Below are 13,518 nucleotides of genomic sequence, written 5' to 3' on the forward strand. Positions count from 1 at the left end.
GCGTTTGTGACTGATTACTGTAGAGATGATTCTATCTTTTGCAACTTTAAATCCACCAACCGTTTGCACAGTTTTGGCCAGATATGTGCAAGATGGAATTTTCTTCCAGTGGAGGCCACTTTCATTCGCGTTAAAAACATGATGAGAATCCTGGATAAGTTTAACCAATTCCTCTGAATACTTCTTGGCAGCAGCTTCGTCACAATAAAGAAAATATCTTTTCAAAAATAAAAAAAAAAACACCTAGAGCACTGAGCAACTTATTCCCGTCACTACTACTCGAAGACGGTTCTTGTTCGAAAAGGGTGTTATATAGACGTAAAGCCTTCTCCCTGATGGTTTGATGAGGAAGCCTTTTCTGTATGTGGTCTTCAATCCAGAAATTCAGAACCTTTCCTCTCCTCTAAACCAAATAATATCGAGCTTGGTATCATCATTTGCTGCATCACGAATTGGTTTCTCATTTTTTTTATCGTTCTTATTGTAGAATCACTCAGGTTGAGCTCCTTGCTCACTGCAGCCGGCGTCTCACCTTGAGTCCACGATTTGAATTTTTATCTGCAATGTCAGGGATTGTCTTAGTTCTTTTTCGCCGAAGCGATAGCAGTAACACCTCCAGTATATCACGCCGAAAGTTTGGCTGAAACGACTGTTTTCCAGAAAGCTTACCAATCTTCGTAAATTGTTTGTAAAAGTTGAAAACTTGTGAACTACACTCAGCAATGAAGTATGCATTTGTTTTGTCTAGCAGCTAGTAACGATGCGTATCAGAGCTGCCAAACTGTTTTTCGTAACACTTATGCCGATTTTGGTATGCACGCTCGTTCGAAATAACTTTAAAAAGAGTAAGATTTGAAGCATTTTCGTAGAAAGTGGAGCAACTCTAAAACTGAGTAATTTCGCAATTACGCATAATTGAGTAACACGAGGCACTTCTAAACTTATTGATTATTACTCAAAATTCAGGAATGATATAATTAATTTTTTTGAGTACTGGATGCTGGCCGGGCAACTTCGGGTTCAAACTTCTCTTTGCAGAAGGTATAAGAAGGGTAGCGTTTTAGTATGCGTACTAATCGAGCGGACACTAATAAGTATAGGCACTTATTTATCCAACAGGTAAGTATTCGCGCCAGGTAACTATAAACACTATCCAACGGGACATAATCAGTATCTTCTGCAGGTAAGTATAAGTCATTTTGCGTAATTAATTGTTACTCTTTCTGGTCGCTTAAAAACATTTTATTTCTGTCGATTTTAAGGGGCCGTTCTTAAATCAGGTGGTCATATTTTGATCAATTTTTATACCTCCCATACCCCCCGTGTTCTTTTGGCCGAATCCCCCCGCCCCTCCTAGCGACTTTAACCACGTGGTTTTTTCATTTGTCAAGTGCCAAAAATTCGCTTAATTTTTCTACATTTTTATTATTAATCTTTCAGTACACTCTATATTTCTTAATTGCAAAAGCTTCATTCTTGACTTGGTGGCAACAATAAAATATAAGTCAACAAAAAAGACCACGTGGTCATTTCGTTAACCCCCCACCCCCTTGCGTGGTCATTCGTGGTTTTTTGACAAAACCCCCCCTCCCCCCCTCTTTATGACCACGTGGTTTAGGAACGGCCCCGAAAGGAGCTTAGCTAATTTCAAGTTATCAAGTAATAAACTTTTAACGAGATCTTGATTCTAGAGCGGTTTATTACGAACTTAGATTAATGTTTAGCTGCGGAAAGTCCTTTTATCAAAATTGTAGGCGGAAACATTCGAAATAAAAATATAACTTGCACCGCGAACCGAACTGAATGTAAATAAACCAGCATAACAAACAACCGTCATATGCTTCACAAGATTACTATACTATTGGCAGGCAAGCTGGATTAGGGACGTGCTGCCATCTGTTCGTCGATTCCTGCGGTGATAATTAATGTTGCGCAATAGGGTGTTCCTTACAATTCAAGACTAAACAGTCACAAAGACAACAAATTCAAAAACTGTGTGCTTTCGTCCTATTCTGTAGAGCCAAAAACGTAACATCCATTGATTAGGATTATTGTTGTATGACTCATATCTTATTTGTTACTTGTCAAATATCCTGTCACAATTAAAGTGTGATGAGGATTGGTCGACATTGCACCCGATCTCAGATAGGTTCGACTCGTTTTATGAAGTCTAAACTCTACAAAGACCACGTTGCCAAATTTCGAAGGGCTCAACACTTCCAAATAACGACATCCTTTGATTGAACAGTGCTTCATAATTACAGAGTAAATGTTCAGCAGTTTTCGTTTCTAACTGGTAAAAACGACTCTACCATGGACATTTCCTAAGTTTTTGTTTCTGTCCTCAGAGTACACTCCGGGAATCCACAAAATGGTTCCGGACCAATAAAATATGATCCTAAACCATCTCTTGCTAGACTGTCGGCTTTTTTGTTCCCATCAACACTAGGCCAGGCACCCAGTATAGAGTAACTTCGTTCCTAGATAGTACCTAGCTAAATGTCTCAATAAAATACTACATTCCCATACTAGATTAACATGCAAAAGATTTGAGAGCTGCTTGCTTATCGGAAAAATGCAGATTTGCGCAAATCTTTGTTTCTTTTTTCAACAGATACTACGTATTCAATAAGAGCATAAACCGCAAAACCGTTGGTCCCATTATACCAATAATAACCACAGACAGACGTTCAAGCAAGAACAACATTGATAAAAAATTCCGTATAAATTTTCAAAGAGAATTGTGTTATAAATCACTTGTACACTAGCGCCGCCTGGTGTCCTTATTGCTACAATACATTTTTGTTTCGCTGGTGTACGAGGTTGGCGTCACTGGTAGCGCTAGCTGGTGAAGAATTGCTACCACAAAAAACTTTACGTAAGTTTGGAACTTAGCTTGGAGGTCTGTCTGCGGTATAGCTTTACCACAGATTAACAGACGTAACACTGGAACCTAGCTCCAGCACCACAAAAAACTTTCATTTCGAATTTCCAATCGAATTACAGTTATCACGCGATAACGCCGTCTGGGGGGCTGTCATGCATTTTCATACATATATTGTGGTTCCCCATTTGACACATGCAGTAACGCTGGCGCTGATGTCTAAATACATAATTAAAATAACGCAGTCTATTTTCACACGATTCGTTCAAAATGGGACACCGCCGCTAATTTTTGCTAATAAATCACACCAGTGAGCGCAACTGTTTGTGTATTGCCATCAGGGATGGTATTCTACGCGATTTTTCGGAACTCGTAAGTAATCTACGTAAAAAACTGTATTCTACGTTTTCTACGGTAGAAAACCACTTGCAAGTAGAAAACTCTCAAACACCCGATAATTCACAGTATGAGTCATGAAATGCCATTCGCTGCGCTGATTAGGTGTATTTAAGTAACGGAAAATTTAATATAACAAAAAAAAAACGAAACACGAAGAAGCAAGAAAGAGTTTTTACGGACTACTTTGTTATTATCATTTTTTTTCACTTTTTCGTGAGTATTTATATATTTTACAATTGAAATTACAGGTTTCATATTTTTAAAACCAGTACTGGCATCCTTAGAACTTGAGAAGTTAGTTTCGAAAATCCTGAACATTAAAAACATTTATTTTTCGTCGTTGTTTCAATTTTCCTTATTTGGGGTAACTATGATCAGATTCAATTTTGAATAGTTTTGAAACTTTTTTGAACTAAAAATGTTAGATAATACTTTGATAACATGTTAGAGACGCTTCCCGTTCTCCTTGACTGCTTTTACTGCGGAGGATAGTCCTGTCCTTGCATTTAGCCGCGGTATGTACTGCGAGGCACTTTTATGCCATATGTAATTTTACCTTTCGATGATGAAAAACGTAAACGTTGGTCGCGAAAGTTGCTAGAAGTATTTTGTAAGTTGACAATCGTTGTAAAATTTTTGTGTTCAGAAAACGTTTGTTGATCTTTATGCAAGGCCTTTTCAACAACGAAAGTATCAATAGGCTAGCTCTAGCCTCCTACGTTCTATGCTCTAGCCAAGACAACATCCTGGCGTAGGGCAGGATGTTGTCTTGGCTATAGCATTAAACTGGACTTTCTTAACAAATATAAACTAATTAACATTGAATGTAATAAATTTGACTAAAAGTTTTTCTGGTTGATTGAGAAAATTTAATAACGAATTCGGAAAACATGTCAATGAATACGAAATGTTCAATATTCGACTAGTATAAAGTGCTTTTTCTAGCACTTGCTGAGAGTAAGAAATATAACGATCGAATTAATTTTGAAGTTTGGTCACCAAAACAATAAAAAATTTCAACCAATACAATATTGTTCAGACCTCGAATGACACAAGACTAAGATGTTATACTCAATTTCAGCAAAAGTAATCACGGAGTAATCAAGACTAAGATGTTATACTCAATTTCAGCAAAAGTAATCAAGGGTTATTTCAACTATTCATGAGAAGGGTAAAACTGATCAATGTTACCCCAGTGATCAATGATACCTCGTTTTACGGTACCTGGATTTGTTGTTTGTACTAGCTAGAAAGCCCTAGAATATTTTGCAAACAGGATGTATTTCTAATCCGAAAACTTAACACATCAAAAACAATTTCAATCGATGGAGATTAAAAGCAACGATTTTAAATGTCAAATTCGTTCTCAATTCACACAGAATAATCATCACAATTAAAAATAAATAATATTTTAAAACTTAAATTCCGTTTATTCTTCATGTAATTCACCACAAAAATCTCTTTGCAGGTTTTCGTAGAATACTCGTAGAATATTGGTTTTTGGTTAGGTATTCTACCAGAGGTATTCTACGTAGAAAACTCGTCGAAAACTACATGACGTTTTCTACATGACATCCCTGATTGCCATCTATTAAAAAATTGCTGAAACTATATTCACACCAGAACTAGATGTCGTTGCTTGGCTAAGACTATTAAAGCGGTTCATCGTCAGATGGAAATGTTAAAACAGCAAAGATCCAAAACAAAATTTTATTGCTTCCATTTGAGCCCTCAAAAATCCTAAACTTATCGGAAGTCAATTACTGGTGACTCCGCCTATCGTATTGCATTTTAAATTTGTATGATGATTTCTAAGAGATAACTTGCTTTTTGCAACCTTGAACCACCTTAATAAGTATTGTGCGCATCCGCTTTCAACCACACGGCTCTCGCCCTAATTTTGATCTGTTGTAAAAATCAACACAACGGGCTCATGGACGAATGGTAGTAAGACTCAATGGAGTTAGATAGGAAAAACATGTGTTTTGATAAAAATAGATAGCGTTTAGTGAAAGTAAGTATCAGAAAGATAGAATAAAATGTATAGAAGACATTTGATAGCTGTATTCTCGGTCAATGAGCAAAATACTCGGAGAAATTTCGATTTTACTACCACTGAAAAAGCGCCATCTCTTGCCATTGGACATGTTTACAGGTGTCCTATTACCTAATTTTTTCACACGATTTGTTCAAAATTTCGTAATCTTTTTCTGGGCGATTTTTTTTTGTGCGGACGCATCAATTGCGTAAAAAAAAACCAATGTACTCAAATTTTATTTTTACTGCGTGCGAAACATAGACGTCTTAACTAGCTGCGAGTAAAGCTGCGCCACCTATACGTGAGCGAACTCAAAATGTTTAGTCACTATGATCGTTTCCTTCAATAATCAAAAAATCATTGAAGTAAATTAATTTTCTGAATCTTTTTTCCAACTACATTTAAAAACCTAATAAGAAACGGAAAATGTTTTATAAATAAGTGATTGGTATATTAATTTATAGAATTTAGAATAGTTCTACACATAATTATAATATTTGTTTTTTTACAGTGAATTTCAACAGTTAACGTAGATTTCACTATGTAAGTATTATATGTTGTTCACTAATTTCCAGATCTAAGTTTTCACTGGTCTTTGACTAAAACCAAAAATGATTAGAACAAGATACCTGACTTCCAGTTTATTCATACATTTTGCCAACACACCCTTGCAACGGTTGGTACTGCCATCTGATGACTTAAATGCGCATAAAACTGGTTATCAGCAAAATCGATTTATTGTGCATAATCCGCCAGACAAAATTTGCCATCGTACGGAAAAAGTAGTTTTTAACGGGATGACAAGAGTAAGTTCGAGCGTTGTCATACTGGTAAATCACTTTTTTGTTCGTTTACTCGCTTTATGGTCGTATTTTGCACAGTGCTCCACTAAACCCGTCGTAATACTACTATGAAAACCCTTTCTTTTTTGTTACTAAATCAATTGTTCGCAGAAGAAAAAACGACTCGCAACACCCATTAGCTTCTAAACACACGGAATCCAAGGTCCTTACTTTTAAATTATCGCTTAGAAATGGTTTGATCACAGACAAACAGACGTGCCACTCGATGATGATTTCATCGACCAGAAAAATAACGATCATTGTGAAATTTTGCTTAGTGGGCAGTAATGCCGCTAGTGTCGCTATAAGCAAGCGTGCACATTCATTATCAAAGACAAAAACCGTCAGTTATGCCGCTGGTGTTAATTTAAGCTGGAGTGCATACCCATTAACAAAGACAAAAACCGTTCTACGAAAATAAGTTAGTAGGCAATAAGCTCAAATGGTGGCGCACGAGTGTAACGTTTCGAATAAGGACGAAGATTTTTCAGGATTTTTCTTTGAAGAGGCACGTCTGTTCGTTTGTGGTTTGATGATACTGACGGAAATTCTTTTTGCATTTTACAAGGAACTTCATCATCGAACAATACCTTTAATTCAGTGTAGTCGCTTGTTTTTTGTCACAAAATCAAACATTTTAACACAAGCAAATGTGTTTACCTTGGCTTAGTTTTTGATGTTTCCGATATTTCAAAAGCGACCAGCATTTACTACTAGAGCCATCTATTTGCAAACAGCGGGAGCTCAATTGAACATCATATATTTTTAAGGTAAAGTTTAGCATCGATATGCACAAATGCTCAGAACAGAAAAAAACATAAGCAAATAACAAAAATATTGAATTGTGTTATTTGCAAATATTGTTCTATTTTTATAATATATTTCTTTATAACAGCAAACTTTTTTAGCGTGCTTTTAGCACGCAACTTGACAGTGACAATTGTTGGCTTTAAAAAAAACAAAGCATCAATATCGATTGCTGCAGCTTCTCCGTCGAAAGCAGATTTATGTTACCGTTAACTGGGGTGACTTTGATCACCGGGGTGACTTTGATCACTGTACCTCTTTTTTGAAAATGTGGTAAAAAAGCGCTCGTAATGCTTGGGACATTTCGTAATCTTAACTGATTGCGTGGATATATGTTCGCATTGCTACTATTCATGCATTTCCTGCTATTTAAAGAGTGTTTTTCATGCTAAAATATTAATTGAAAATAAAGTGTATTTTTGGCGATTTTTGTTGCATACAAACAATCGGTTCAAGCAGATTCAAAACAACAAGTTGCAATACGTAAAGTTTTTTTATTTTTTTCCCAGATTAGTTCTTAAGATGAAGAAATATTATAACAATACATTTTATTGTTATTTTTGCAAGTTTTTCCTCAAAGGCAATGTTGAGTCCCAATATTCTCCATAACGATGTAATACGTTTCTTCTTAACAAAAACCCAAGACGTGAAGTAACATGCAAATTTGGCCAATTTCATAAGTCATATTCCTCGTGGACTAGTTTTTGATGATTTTAGACCACCTTCTCTCTCAGTGGATAATCATTCATATATATTCTAAAGATTTTGTATGAATCTTGTATATTCGCCATTATAAACTGTTCACGTAGAATGTGAATGGCCCCCAAATTGCTTTCCATATTTATAAACTCGTTTAAGTCGTTTAAGGCTGTTCAATTTAGTGAAAGTAGCAAAGTGTTACACCAAATTAATCAAAACAATGAAGTGATCAAAGTCACCCCGGAATTATGATTGGTGTAAAATTTTTAGAGCATATTTAAAAACAGCAAAATTGTTGCTAAACTTTTGAAGTAGTGACTGAATCTTTTTCAATGCATGCCAGTACTTATTTTAAAAACATCGAATAATATTGTTTTCAGTATATTCTGAAAATATTTGAGATACAATCAAAAAAATGATCAAAGTCACCCCAGTTTACGGTACCAACAGGAAAACCCTCCTGCCTGTTGTCTGGTGTGTGGAGTGAAAAACTGCCACCCACTTATGCTGTCAGGTTTTCTTCTCTCTTCTTGCCTCTGTACATAGGAGAACATTCTCATAAGCTGCTCTCCGGTACTCTCATCCGTTCTCTCTGCATCTCCAGATATTCTCCCAACATTCCTGTACATAATCAAAACATCATCCGCAAATCTAGATCAGTGTGTCAGTCGTAGATTATTTCGGAATGCTTTAGATTTATCAGTGCGTTTTCGGCTGCATCTAAACTTAAAGTCTTTGACTTTTAACTGACCGTGCACACAAATGACCTGCATTTGTGCATGACTTTTTTGTTCCTTCGAAGGGCATGCTGCGTGTGGGCATAACGAAGTGGGTCTACGATAGAACATATGTATGTGAACAGAACCACTTTTTGCTGTCTCGTTCGTTTGTTACGACGGGCGGCTGCAAACAGAGAATTGATATATTGGAGAGCGGTTCCAGCCGTCGCTTGGCATAGCAGCTGATTTCCACCAAACGATAAAGCTATGCCGCTCTCTGCGGACATGTTAGGTCAAACCAGCGGACAATCACCGCCGCTGGGACAGTGAGTGCTACATGTAATGTAATTTATGCGTTGATCTCAATTCTAATTAACTTTAAATGGCAACCCGAGCGCGAACGCGGTTACAGCTTCGAACAAGGTGAACGTGCGCAAGAAAAATCGCTTGGAAAGGTTTGTTGGATCTAATCTATGCGATGAGGGTGTTAACTTATTTAATTATTATGTTGGCAATTTGTTCTACAATGTACTACTGTACGAATCGATCAGAGAACAGACTTTACACGCTAGTTTGAAGAGTATTATTAATATTATCGCAAAAAGCAACATATTGAACATCCAAAACATCGAACATGGAGGAAAAATAAAAGCCCAATCGTCGAGAGCAGGTAGGTAGAGAACATGCTGGATAACTTCACTGTCGCGAGATGTGTGGGAATGATGCTTGAACTAAAAAATCGGAAAATCTCTCGATTCTCACACAAACCACAGCTGGCAACCAATACCACCAAGAAAAATATACAATTCAGTAACAGAGCAACCTGGTGTGGTGTACCATGTGACTGGTTCTCTGCAAAAAGTCTTTTGTTCCTCATGTAAAATGGATGTATCTCCCACACAGTGTGCGCGAAAGCGATACAATGTGCTCCAAATTTACCTTTACCGTACCTTACGTTACTTAGAGATTACTAAGACTTTTATAGGACTAGCTAAATAAAAAACAAAAATTCTAAGAAATGTGGACTTAAATTCATCTACAATTTATAATAAATGCTGCAATGACCATGATTATGACCACTTTCAGGTAGCGTCTCGCCGGTTGTTCCCCACCCAAAACACGCAACTAACATACTAATCCTATACACCAAAAGCCGTATGATGACCGGTTAGCAAATCTCGCTGGTGTGTACAGTTCGCTTAGTGCAGGCCTACTAGCCGAGAATTAACAGACTGAACAACATAATTGCATGTGAATGTTCCAGCCCTCCAACACATGCAAAACCGCAAGCATATTCAGTGTGTATACTAAAGTGACCATGCGTTTGTGAGCACCCCGGAGAGTAAGAGAGGCGCAGAGTGGGAGACGATTATCCGTTTTTCACCGCCCGACTGAGTAGAATCTAGCGCGTGGTGGTTCTAAGAGGCTGTTTTCCTTCGTGCTGCCTTATTGTGTTTTTTCATTCGCTATCTAGTGTCACGGTTTTTCCGTTTCTGCTCCGAGTGTAAGGGGGCCAGCCATTGTTGAAAAAGTGCAATTTTAAGAAGTTGGGACACTGCTGCCGTGTCGGTTGTTCTGTTGAATTCGTTATCTTCGTGTTTTTGTGCTTAGTGGAAACCAACGTTTCAGCTGTTTGTAACCAGAAGCGTGCAATTGTTTTAACTTAGTGAGAAAATTTATGAATTTGTTGTTGACGCACCGTTCAGAAAATTAGATGTATGTTATAAAGTTAGTGAAAAATATTTCAACAGTAGTGAATCTTTGCAGTGATTTGCAAACAGTTACCCGCATTCGCCAATTGCAACGAGAAACTTGTTCTCATTTTTCATCACTGAAAGCAGTCTATAATTTGATTAGCGCATAAGGTAATAACTTACATACGCCCGCGAAAATTCCGTGCTCGCTTTCCCTCTTCCAGTTTCAACGAATGTAAAAAAAAAACCACTAGCTTTTTGCCAGATGAAATGATACCGACCATACCTAATGAGCCTATTAATCTCCGTGAAAATACCTTGTAGCACAGGCAAATCCAGCCTAATTACTCCAGGAATATTTTATAGAGAAAAAAGGCTCTTTCCCAGGCATATTACGAACTTGTAGACAGAAAGCTTGAATACTGTTAGAGTCGGTTAAGCAAAATAGCCTCCGAAGAAAATAGATAAACTTGACATCGTCAACGCCTGAACGGATTCGGTGGAAGCAGTCGGGACGAAAATATCGATTGGTTTGCGACAGCATTTTCGCTACAGCAGGTGGCTCTGTGGGGAAACTAACATGTAGGTGGTACTATGAGAGGTCTAGAAAAAAAATCCTAGCCCATTTTGCCAGTCAATTAGTGATTCGCCTTTTACGTTCCAATCTTAATTTCAAGATCGAGAGGCTATTGCCATCGCGAAATTTACCGTTTCTCGTCAATTAAAAATACAGCTTTGATATCTGCGTTGCTCGGGCGACGACACTATATTTGAACACGTAAAATCACTTGATAGCATGGACCTGCGAAATTGATAGTTCAATTTCAGTCTGGTTATGCTGGGTGCGGGGGGCCTGCCTACTTCTTTACAGATGTTAAAACAGACGTAATTGAAAATTACCGATTGACTGGACTGTGGACAAACACGATGGCTATCAAAGTTTTGATGATGCGTAAAAGTAAAAATATTGTCAATTAATTAGCAGATAGTGAGGCAATACGTACTACGCACTTTATATTGATAATTATCTGAAACTTCTGATTTGTTCGTTGTTTATTCCTTATGCGGGAGTTGCAAACAACATTAGTTACTATGTTTTATTACAGAACACCTACAAATTATAGCCATTGTAAACGTACAATGCAATGTAGGCAAATTGTAGTCTAGATTTTCGTAGAAATCGAGAAGAATTTTAAAAACATTGATTAGATTGAAAATGCTCGACTGGCATGATACTATATACGACAATCCGCAGTTGAAGGTCATGCTCAGGCAATTGAATGAATTGCAAGCAGCTGGGTGACAACTTGGATAATCAACCTATTCCGGATTGTTTAGCCATTTTCGCTCAAAATTTTCACTATGACAATTAGGCATTTTTAGATTTCAATAATATTTTTAGTTGTTTATTTGCCATTTTTAGAGGTTATTGAGCCATTGTTGAGGTGTTTAGGATATTCATGTCATATTTGTTATGGCATTTCTAGGAATTTAGCTCCTTTCTTGAAATATTTTTAAAAAAAGTGACATGATTAGACCATTTTTACTATCATCTTCATGCAGCTTTCTAGGCTATTTTTAGGACGTTATAAATTATTTTTGAAATATTATTGGGACATATTTGAATCATTTTTTGATTATTTTTTTTTTGTAATTGGGTCATTTCTGAGGTATTTTCATACACACAATGACATGTTCATAACATCCCGATCAGTCAAAAATATCAGGATTATACCAAATCTTCATATTTTGTTACGAACCTTTTGTATCAACTTGTGTTCTAAACTTGGTCTCGGTGATAGTTAAAATATCAAAATTCCTATTTAAAATTACTTACTGTCTATTATAAATTATAGCAAGTTTTGTAAGGTTTTTGGCAGAAAAAGATCTGAATTAGTTAGAATGCACAATAACCTTTAACCTTTTGTTAATTGAATAACAAATTTTGTTATAAATTTGCTTTAAAAAAACACACTTTTGAACTACTGAAAAGGTTTAATTTTTTTTCCAATTATGGGCTATATTGAGAACATTAATAACAATTTTAGGAGTTTCAAGAGATATTAGGAACATTAATAACAATTTTAAGAGAACTCTTTTCAAATATTTTCAGAATTATTCTACAATTCTTCAGTTTTTTATTTTCAAAATTTAAAAAAATATCAAATTTTTTTAAACATATTTAAGAAACTTTTCGAAACTGTTTTTAGACATATTTGCGTAACTTCTAAGACCTTTAGGCCACATCTAAACCAAATAAGTTGCAACTATTTTAAATATGTTTGAAACATTTTAGAAATAATTGATTGACTCTTCTCGAAGTTCTGGGAATTTATATTAGTTTTCTGAAACATTCATCATTGCATCTCTGATAAATTTCAAAAAAAATATATTGGAGCATGTCTAGACCCTTTAACTGGAATTTTTGGAACATTTCCTGCACATTTTACCAACAATTTCTGGACATATTTAGATCTAATTCCATATACCGTTGGCACTTTTCAGAAACATTTACGGAACATCTTTTTTTAAAACATTATCGATGCATGGATCCAAGGATAAAACCCCATGCCGGCGACAAAGAGATTGCGGGTTTAAGTCTCATCTAGATGGGGTATATTTTTTCAAGCCTGTGTCACATTTTTTAATTCGCTTATCTTTCGCTTCCTTAACTACATTCACAGTCTACTTCAATGAATTCTCGATACACTTTGAGACATTTATAGAAAGGTTTTGTGATACTTTAAAAAGGTTTTATCCTGCTATAGCTATTATATTAAACACGTTTGACAATTTTAAGAGTTTTAACGTTTTTAGACATTATAACAGTGACAGATAACTCTTAACATGAACCGGGACGGCATCCAAGCATGGAAGGAACGATGGCTTCCTCCCACATACTACCGCATTTCGGGAGTGCCTCATTAAATATCATAAATTAATCGACTAACCTTCAATTCTTTATTGTCGATATGCTAACCCAGTACCGGACTACCTAGTTTTATATATTTGCACCTTTGGTTTTAGCGTGAAAGTTCTGAAACGTTTTTATCTCGCCCTTTTTCACATCACTATTTTTTCTCTCCTGATTACATTTTCACGCACTAGAATATTTTCCACGAATACCAGCACGAACGAGTCGCGTAACCATTCTAACTACGTATACTTTTCTCTTAACACTAATAAACATCGCGATCGTGTCTAATTTTTGCGAAAAATCGGCCGAAATGAACTAAAACTTGCTTCAAAATTCAAGCGCCTCGCAAAATTCCGGTTTTTGCTTTTTTCTAGTTTCAAGTCAACTGCGTGTATCTGCGCCAGTGTTGTCAGCAGTGCCAGCAGCAGATATCATTATTGTTTGATTTTAGCCTCATAACTATTGTGCGTCATTTTGGGAATGTTAATAATTCTTTGCTTGCGCAGCTCGAACAAAGAT

General features: G+C 36.3%; 1 protein-coding gene across 2 annotated transcripts in view; it reads left to right on the forward strand.

The window, feature by feature from the left end:
• Nucleotides 1-8,748: 8,748 nt before the first annotated feature.
• LOC129732064 (sodium bicarbonate cotransporter 3) overlaps nucleotides 8,749-13,518 on the forward strand; it is a 113,455-nt gene continuing 108,685 nt past the window's right edge. The window contains exon 1 of one of the 2 annotated variants that reach the window (XM_055692552.1): nucleotides 8,749-9,058. The gene's annotated coding sequence lies outside the window, so the exon portion shown is untranslated. Of the gene's footprint in view, nucleotides 9,059-9,789; nucleotides 10,254-13,518 lie in introns of those variants that run through there. The other variant, XM_055692550.1, reaches the window with a different exon arrangement.

Source organism: Wyeomyia smithii, chromosome 3 (genome assembly GCF_029784165.1).
Source record: "Wyeomyia smithii strain HCP4-BCI-WySm-NY-G18 chromosome 3, ASM2978416v1, whole genome shotgun sequence".
Classification (NCBI taxonomy): domain Eukaryota; kingdom Metazoa; phylum Arthropoda; class Insecta; order Diptera; family Culicidae; genus Wyeomyia; species Wyeomyia smithii.